This window comes from Coregonus clupeaformis, chromosome 1 (assembly GCF_020615455.1).
Source record: "Coregonus clupeaformis isolate EN_2021a chromosome 1, ASM2061545v1, whole genome shotgun sequence".
Taxonomy (NCBI): Eukaryota; Metazoa; Chordata; class Actinopteri; order Salmoniformes; family Salmonidae; genus Coregonus; species Coregonus clupeaformis.
In genome coordinates, this window is record NC_059192.1 from 48,032,982 (window position 1) to 48,042,525 (window position 9,544).

The window sequence follows — 9,544 nt, forward strand, 5'->3', positions numbered from 1 at the left end:
ATATGGCTAGTTAAGGAGCTAACTTTCAGGGGATAAACTAGATGGCTATATACAAATATTGTTTTATTTGCTTGCCATCTACACTGATTGAACAAAACATTAAGAACACCTGCTCTTTCCATGACAGACTGACCAGGTGATTCCAGATGAAAGCTATGATCCCTTGTTGATTTCAATTGTTAAATCTACTTAAAATTAGTGTAGAATAGATGAAGGGGAGGAGACAGGTTAAAGAAGGATTTTTAAGCCTTGAGACAATTGAGACATGGATTGTGTATGTGTGCCATTCAGAGGGTGAATGGGCAAGACTAAAGATTTAAGTGCCTTTGAACAGGGTATGGTAGTAGGTGTCAGGTGCACCGGTTTGAGTGTGTCAAGAACTGCAATGCTGCTGGGTTTTTCATGCTCAACAGTTTCCTGTGTGTATCAAGAATGGTACACCACCCAAAGGACATCCAGCCAACTTGACACAACTGTGGAAAGCATTGGAGTCAACATGGGCCAGCATCTCTGTGGAACGCTTTCGACACCTTCTAGTCCATGCCCCGACGAATTGAGGCTGTTCTGAGGACAAAAGGGGGTGTAACTCAATATTGGGAAGCTGTTCCTAATGTGTTGTACCCTCAGTGGTGATCACAGTAGTCCTACTGACAACTTTGCCAGGATGAGGACTTGTCGATATCAAGCTTGTTCCAAAAGCCTAAATCCCTGATGTAGCAAGCTAACTACATGCCATATGCCAAATGGATAGGCTACCCTTACGTACCTGAAATTGCATGATCAACTGATGTTTACTGATCATGAAAAGCATGCAGTTACTTGCTGTATACAGTGGGAAGAACAAGTATTTGATACACTGCCGATTTTGCAGGTTTTCCTACTTACAAAGCATGTAGAGGTCTGTAATTTTTATCATATGTACACTTCAACTGTGAGAGACGGAATCTAAAACAAAAATCCAGAAAATCACATTGTAGGATTTTTAATGAATTTATTTGCAAATTATGGTGGAAAATAAGTATTTTGTCTGTCATAGTTGACGTGTACCTATGATGAAAATTACAGGCCTCTCTCATCTTTTTAAGTGGGAGAACTTGCACAATTGGTGGCTGACTAAATACTTTTTCCCCCCACTGTAAGTATTTGATCACCTACCAACCAGTAAGAATTCCGGCTCTCACAGACCTGTTAGTTTTTCTTTAAGAAGCCCTCCTGTTCTCCACTCATTACCTGTATTAACTGCACCTGTTTGAACTCGTTACCTGTATAAAAGACACCTGTCCACACACTCAATCAAACAGACTCCAACCTCTCCACAATGGCCAAGACCAGAGAGCTGTGTAAGGACATCAGGGATAAAATTGTAGACCTGCACAAGGCTGGGATGGGCTACAGGACAATAGGCAAGCAGCTTGGTGAGAAGGCAACAACTGTTGGCGCAATTATTAGAAAATGATAGAAGTTCAAGATGACGGTCAATCACCCTCGGTCTGGGGCTCCATGCAAGATCTCACCTCGTGGGGCATCAATGATCATGAGGAAGGTGAGGGATCAGCCCAGAACTACACGGCAGGACCTGGTCAATGACCTGAAGAGAGCTGGGACCACAGTCTCAAAGAAAACCATTAGTAACACACTACGCCGACATGGATTAAAATCCTGCAGCGCACGCAAGGTCCCCCCTGCTCAAGCCAGCGCATGTCCAGGCCCGTCTGAAGTTTGCCAATGACCATCTGGATGATCCAGAGGAGGAATGGGAGAAGGTCATGTGGTCTGATGAGACAAAAATAGAGCTTTTTGGTCTAAACTCCACTCGCCGTGTTTGGAGGAAGAAGAAGGATGAGTACAACCCCAAGAACACCATCCCAACCGTGAAGCATGGAGGTGGAAACATCATTCTTTGGGGATTCTTTTCTGCAAAGGGGACAGGACGACTGCACCGTATTGAGGGGAGGATGGATGGGGCCATGTATCGCGAGATCTTGGCCAACAACCTCCTTCCCTCAGTAAGAGCATTGAAGATGGGTCGTGGCTGGGTCTTCTAGCATGACAACGACCCAAAACACACAGCCAGGGCAACTAAGGAGTGGATCTCAAGGTCCTGGAGTGGCCTAGCCAGTCTCCAGACCTGAACCCAATAGAAAATCTTTGGAGGGAGCTGAAAGTCCGTATTGCCCAGCGACAGCCCCGAAACCTGAAGGATCTGGAGAAGGTCTGTATGGAGGAGTGGGCCAAAATCCCTGCTGCAGTGTGTGCAAACCTGGTCAAGACCTACAGGAAACGTATGATCTCTGTAATTGCAAACAAAGGTTTCTGTACCAAATATTAAGTTCTGCTTTTCTGATGTATCAAATACTTATGTCATGCAATAAAATGCAAATGAATTACTTAAAAATCATACAATGTGATTTTCTGGATTTTTGTTTTAGATACCGTCTCTCACAGTTGAAGTGTACCTATGATAAAAATTACAGACCTCTACATGCTTTGTAAGTAGGAAAACCTGCAAAATCGGCAGTGTATCAAATACTTGTTCTCCCCACTGTAACTCTGATGATAGAGCTAAATTTGCATGGAATAATATGAAATCTTTTGTTCTGACTATGCTCGTCAAGAGGTGATGATATTAACCAAATAGTTCACATTTATTTAACAATCCCTTGAAAACGGCACGTAGATGTTTTTGGTTTCAGCGGAGCTGGGGGTCTCCTTGCCCCCCAGCAGCCAAATCGAATGCTCTGCACCATATTGTGACGCTTTATTGATAACGATCTATAGCTTTGGAATCGTGACATTACGTACTTTTGAGGAAAATAGGCAGGTTTCGACTCATACCCTGACTTTGAGAAGGGATTGCATGATGCTTACCAACCGCATGACGCAGCATGACAATGTGAACGCGATTGGTTGACAGTCTTCTGGGAGAGGCATTATTCATTGCTCAATGGGATTCCTATCTTCTCCTTTCTCTAATGTCTCTGCCTCTTCTGCTCAGCGGTAACTGCATGTTGATGTGACGCCCCTTTTTTGCCCATAATGGCAAACACAAATAACTTAATTAAATTGGTTAAAATTGTGACAAAATGAGTAAATTCATGCAGTATGTTTGTTTTCTTAAAATGTTTAACCAAACATGGTAATTTTCCGATGGTGTGACTGTCCCGGGTACTGTTGTGGAACTTAATGAATGAAAACATTAATACAATTCCCTCCAACTACTCTTGTACTTCTGACACAGTCTATTTCAAGAAACAGTAGTCCCCAATTCCATTCATGATATTTCCAAATAGTTCTGATTGATTACATTTTGTCCCTAAAATCAATTTCCACATGGTGTGACAATTCTGTGATTAAACAACAAGCCAGCATTTGGGCACCATTGCAGGGGAAGGTTCTCCTGCAATGAGGAAGTACAAAAGACATTGCTGGAGCACATGGTCTGAACAGATTGTAATTTTTATCAGAAATATTTACTTTTCTGCCATCATAAAATAGATTACTTAGTCCTTTGGTGTAACACCTTTTGAATGTATAGTTGAAAATAAATAGTATTTGTTTGACAATTGAAGTATAAAAAGCAATGTTTTGGTGAAATCAAATGGAAGGCTTATTGTTAACAATAAGGACCAAAATGGACCATAACGCCTGAGATTTCCAACTCCAAGGGACATTTCCACTCCAAGGGACATAACTCATTAATAAACTTCTATAATGACCCTTTTAGACTTATTTTTATCAAATAACACTTATTTGTATTAGACCTATTTGTATCCTGTTGCAATTTTGATCATTTTAAGTGGTTCTGAGTGCAATATTTAAATGTTCATTCTCCCAGGTCTGGTTTCTCACACCCTGCAGGTGACCATTGCTCCGGCGACCACTGGGTCACCAGCCAGCATCAGAGACACTTTGTGTTTTTCAAACCCTGTTATTGGCTCCATTGTGCAGTATACTCCAAAAGAACACATCTCGAGCGGTGCCTCAGCTCCCACGGCTTCCACGGCTTCAGCTGTTGGTAGGTTGGGGCCTCCCACTTGGTACGCATGGGTGCGCTTGGGTCTCCCCCATCATTAAAGGCCAGGTACACCTCAATGTTGTGGGGGTCTACCTAAGTGATCCTGCCACACGCATCCGTGAAGGTCAGCACTTTGTTGGCATGTATTAGCTCTAGAATTGCTGAAGTCATCCAAGTAACGACAAATGTAAGCAAAGTTAGAAATTATTATGTTTTAGTCAAACATGATATCTGTTTTGGCTTCTTGCGGTCAATTTGCAGTCTACAAATTATTGGTAATTACGTTCTGGCCCCCTGACCATCCGCTAGTTGATGATCCCTGCTCTAGTGCCTTCATCTTACTACTTTTTAATTCAACCTTGAACAGTTACAACTGTATAAAGCCTACAGTGCCTTCAGAAAGTATTCATACCCCTTGACTTAATCCACATTTTGTTGTGTTGCAGCCTGAATTAAAAATCAATTAAAATCAGTTAAATGTAATTGAAAATGTAATCTACGTAATCCCCAAAAGTAATTATTTATCATGAGAGTGTCATAAACAATAATTAGTAATGCTGCATACTCCAAGAAAGGTTAACATCTCAACTTTCTGGTAAAAATAGTTATGAATTGTTGAGGTGTAGTAACTTTTGAGGACACAAGCTCAAAAATAGTTATGAATTGTTGAGGTGTATTCACTTTTGAGGACACAAGCTCAAGTACACAGTACAAATTTGAAAATATGACATTTTATGTTGTATTTCCTATTCAACAAAACTGTATGAATAAGACTTGAAATTACAAATATACTTTCTAAATATAGTATAATCAAATTATAAAATGACTAACTATAAGATTTCACCTTCCTTATAACTGTAAAATACATATTTGTATGTTTAGTGTTAGAGAAAATGTGCATATCTTCTAAAGGTCTCTCTTGATCAAAACTTCTGACCCAATCGCGGTGAATGTCCCACATAGCTCTAACTTGGCTTCCTGAACTCGTTAGGAACTCGCCTTTCATCTCATATTAATCGTGTCTGTCTATGACAAACAGAAAGTGTTTTGTGTTTAAAATCTATGAATTGTTTTACATTAATCACTATAAATCGATCTCTGGATGTGCTACAGTGATGAAACCACTCTCTCATGCTGCTCTACGATGTAAGGATTGCAGGCATGTGCTTTGCAGATTTTAAGTCAAAACTGTAACTAGGCCACTCAACAGTCAATGTTGTATTGGTAAGACATTTTTAGGTTATTGTCCTGCTGAAAGTTGAAGTTTTCTCCCAGTGTCTGTTGGAAAGAAGGCTGAACCAGGTTTTTCTCTAGGATTTTGCCTATGCTTAGCTCTATTCCATTATTTTATATCTTAAAAAACTCCCTAGGTCTTGCCGGCGACAAGGATACCCATAACATGATTCAGCCAACACCATGCTTGAATGGTACTCAGTGATGTGTTGGATTTGCCCCAAACACAACGCTTTTTATTCAGGACAAAAAGTTAATTTCTTTGCCAAACTTTTAGCAGTTTTACTTAAGTGCCTTCATGCAAACAGGATGCATGTTTCAGAATATATTTTTTCTGTACAGGCTTCCTTCTTTTCCCTCTGTCATTTAGGTTAGTATTGTGGAGTAGCTACAATGTTGTTGATCCATCCTCATTTTTCTCCTATCACAGCCATTAAACTCTGTAACTGCTTTAAAGTCACCATTGGTCTCATGGTGAAATCCCTGAGCGGTTTCCTTCCTCTCTGCCAACACCTGTATCTTTGCGGTGACTGGGTGTATTGATACACCATCCAACGTGTAATTAATAACTTCACCATGCTCAAAGGGATATTCAATGTCTGCTTCTTTTTCTTTTTTATCTACCAATAGTTGCCCTTCTTTGCGAGGCATTGGAAAACCTCCCTGGTCTTTGTGCTTGAATCTGTGTTTGAAATTCACTGCTCGACTGAGGGACCTTACATATAATTGTATGTGTGGGGTAGAGAGATGAGGTAGTCATTCAAAAATGATGTTAAACACTATTATTGCACACAGAGTCCATGCAACTGATGTGAATTGTTAAGCAAATGTTTATTTCTGAACTTATTTAGGCTTGCCATAACAAAGGGGTTGAATAATTACTCAATTTCAGCTTTTCATTTTTAATTAATTTGTATTTTGTATTTTATTTGAAACATGATTCCACTTTGTCATTATGGGGTATTGTGTTTAGGCCAGTGACATAATCTCAATTTAATCAATTTAAAATTTAGGCTGTAGCACAACAAAATGTGGAAAAAGTGAAGGGGTGTGAATACTTTCTGTTGCTTTGAGTTAGTAGTGACCTGGCAGCAACCATGTTGCTCTGTGATCTCCAACACGTTTCCAGTAAAATAAAGATACTTTGAGTCACTGTCCATGCCCAGACACCAGACATCACAGATGAAGAGGGATGTTTCTACCCCCAAACCTACCAGCACAAACTCTTTGGTACTTTAGGAATAGATATACCCATGCGAAATTCCATTGAAAGCTGCTTTTACTCATAGTTTTTGTTTTTTAACCATTCTATACAAAAGAGTGTGCCTCAAATATCCTATCTCACGGCTGTGGAACGTAAGTTTACATGACTTCATTGACTCCAAATGTTCTTCTCTGTTTTCCTGTGGAATCACATGGTTTGTTTTAGGGCTTTAGCTCTAAAAAATAGGAAAACCCTCCAATGCTGTCCAGTGTCAGACCATACAACAAACATTGCAAGATGGCCGCTCTCATCACAGAGAACTTCAATTTTGTCTCGCTCTTCTTCAAGAACAAGGATGTCATGATCTTCAATGGCCTGATAGCCCTGGGCACAGTGGCCAGTCAGACCATGTACAACATCTTTGTCATCGACTTCCCGTGCTCTGCTCGGCGGAACTACCTCTACGGCCTGGCAGCCATCGGGGTGCCCGCCCTGGTGTTCTACCTCGTTGGCGACATGCTGAATAAGAGTACCTGGGACCTGGTGTCTGAGTGCCGCCTCAGGAGTTGCCGGAAACTATCGGGGGCAGCTGCCTTCGCCGTCCTAGCCACTATCATTGGCCGAGCGGCCGTGGCTCCTGTGACTTGGACGGTCATCTGACTATTACGACTCTGGACAGGGGTTAGAGATCATGGGCATGGCCAGGTTTCCCTGTACGGCTACTGTCCCACAGGAGCTGCAGGGTTTCTGGGCGGAGATTGAACGCTGGCTGAAGTCTCAGATATTTCATTTTATCACATTCCACAATTCCATGTTCATTTCCTGTGTGTTCGGTAGAGATATGTTTGTGGCATTATAGCTGGTGGAAAGAGGAAGTACAAATAAACATTATTTATCACTGTGTCATTACATTCAAAGGTTTATCAGTGCCCTTGATAAGGTTCCTTGGCTATTTGGCTTCTGTTCCTGTGGTGATTTGTCATTGTGTTGTTCCTTTCAGCTGCTAGGTTGGCTGATGGTGGCGGGATGTCAGTGGTTCTGTTCCTCCTGCTGTGCATGAAGCGCTGCTGCTCTCCCCTGGGCTACCAATAGGAGGCGTACTGGTCCCAGTTCAGCTCCAACAAGCATGACCTTTTCCGCGCACGGCCGATGTGCACGCCCGCACCCTAACCGCCGACAGCGTGAAGAGCTACTTTGGTTTCGTGGCGAAAGAGGAGAAAGAGAAACTGGAGGAGCACAAGAGCGCCAGCTCCATCTTTAATACAGTGTGGAACCGGATCACTGGGGTCTACCTGTACAAAGAGAACAAGGGACTGCCCCTCTACAACCGCTTCAACAAGTGGGACCAGTACAGTGTGGAGAACAACACTGAGGCCATAGAGAAAGAGATCCTGGGAACAAACAGGGAGTGCAGGCTTTTGTACCAGCCCAGCACTGACATATTCAACTGATTAACTTAATAGTCAAGTACTTGATTAGTTGAATGAATCAGGTGTGTAAGCACAGGGCTAGAACAAAAGCATACACACCCAGTGGGTACCCAGGACCAGGGTTGAAGTACACTGGCCTAGGTAGATTAGTCCTTTACTTGTATTTTCCCACATTGATATGTGTAACATCCTTCAACTTGTGATAAATGTCAGTAAATTGGAATAGACTCAAATATGGACTGAAATAATGTTCCCAACATTACTGTCATTGTTCCCCATTTACTTCTGTTCTCTTCCAGTTGTCAAATGTTTGTAATGGCTGATAAAGGATTTCTGAGTGTGTTTATATGCTTATTGTGTCTAGTTCACGGTCCATGTTTAACAGGACGTTGTATGCAAGGTGTTTTACCCTCCCCCTCAAAGAAAAAGCTCAGAGCTTTTTCTTTGAGATGGTCAGTTGCTGTAACATCCTGCACTTCCAAACATCAGCCAGTAGACAGAGCACCTTTCTCTCTGTCAGAATTCAGTTCTGTTGCTTTTTTACTGGTCATTTTCTATTTTGCCTTTCTTCCGGATTATCTCTAAAATAGTCGCCAAGTCTGTCTGTTTCTGTGTGTGTTTATCTGATTGCTTATCTGCTTGTCTGTTTTACTATCAGATTCACGGGCTGCCTGATTGTCCGACTGTCAAACCCACCTGAATGTCTGCTTATCTGTCTAGGAGCCTTTCATTTGTACCTATCTGTTTGCCTGTTTGTCCTCATGTCTGTCTGTCTATGTTACCATGGTCGAGTTCCTGCCCAACTAAATGTGCAGGTGTTGCATTGTCACACCAGCCTTCGCTTTGGCTCCCCCTCCTGTCCAGCTCAGGCGTTCGGCGTCGCCAGCCTTCTAGCTGCTGCTGAACCTACTGCTGGCAAACGCCTTTCACTCATCAACCCCAGACTTGTCTCGTCATCATTACACACACCTGGATCCAATCCCCACTCTATCACTGTATATATACTCCCTCTGCCATTTGTCTTTATCGGTCATTGTAAATGTTACTTGTTTTCCTGAGAGGAATCTCTCCTACTATTTCCTGAGTACTTTATATTTTGCACTTTGGGTGCGCCCTGTGCCTTTTTGTTTATGAAGATATATTTTGAGCACAACAGCGTTTGGGTTTCGTCCCTCTTTTGTCTATGGCGCTTAAATAAATGCAATAGTTCTAAACCTCTGACTGCCTCCTGCCTACTCCTCTCTACACCAGTGACATGCATTGCATCAATCAATGGTTGCGTGCCACGTAATTGACTGTGTAGTCAGGCATCAGATTGCTTGATTTATAATATGTGCAGTGGTTATTTTAACATGTAAATCTTGGTTGGTCAAAATTCAGCAAAGCCACTACACAACACAAATAAATAGATTAATTGCACTATAACGGTGACAGGAAACTGTTAGGGTCTACATAAAGCTGTCCCAACAGCAGAGCTTTCTTTTCAGCATGTTGCAACATTTCAGCACATGGAGTGAATCCTTACCACTGCTACACCTGGTTATCAGCAGAGCCTTGTTTGCCAGCGAAACAGTTAATTCAGCCTCATTTACTGCCTTTTAAAAAACATAGCTGATATGGCTGACTTGCTTAAACAAATGTGGTTTCTACTGACAATTGAGA

The 9,544-nt window shown here is 41.9% G+C and overlaps 1 pseudogene; it reads left to right on the forward strand.

The window, feature by feature from the left end:
• Positions 1–6,749: 6,749 nt before the first annotated feature.
• Positions 6,750–7,903, forward strand: LOC121580074 (annotated as a pseudogene).
• Positions 7,904–9,544: the final 1,641 nt, after the last annotated feature.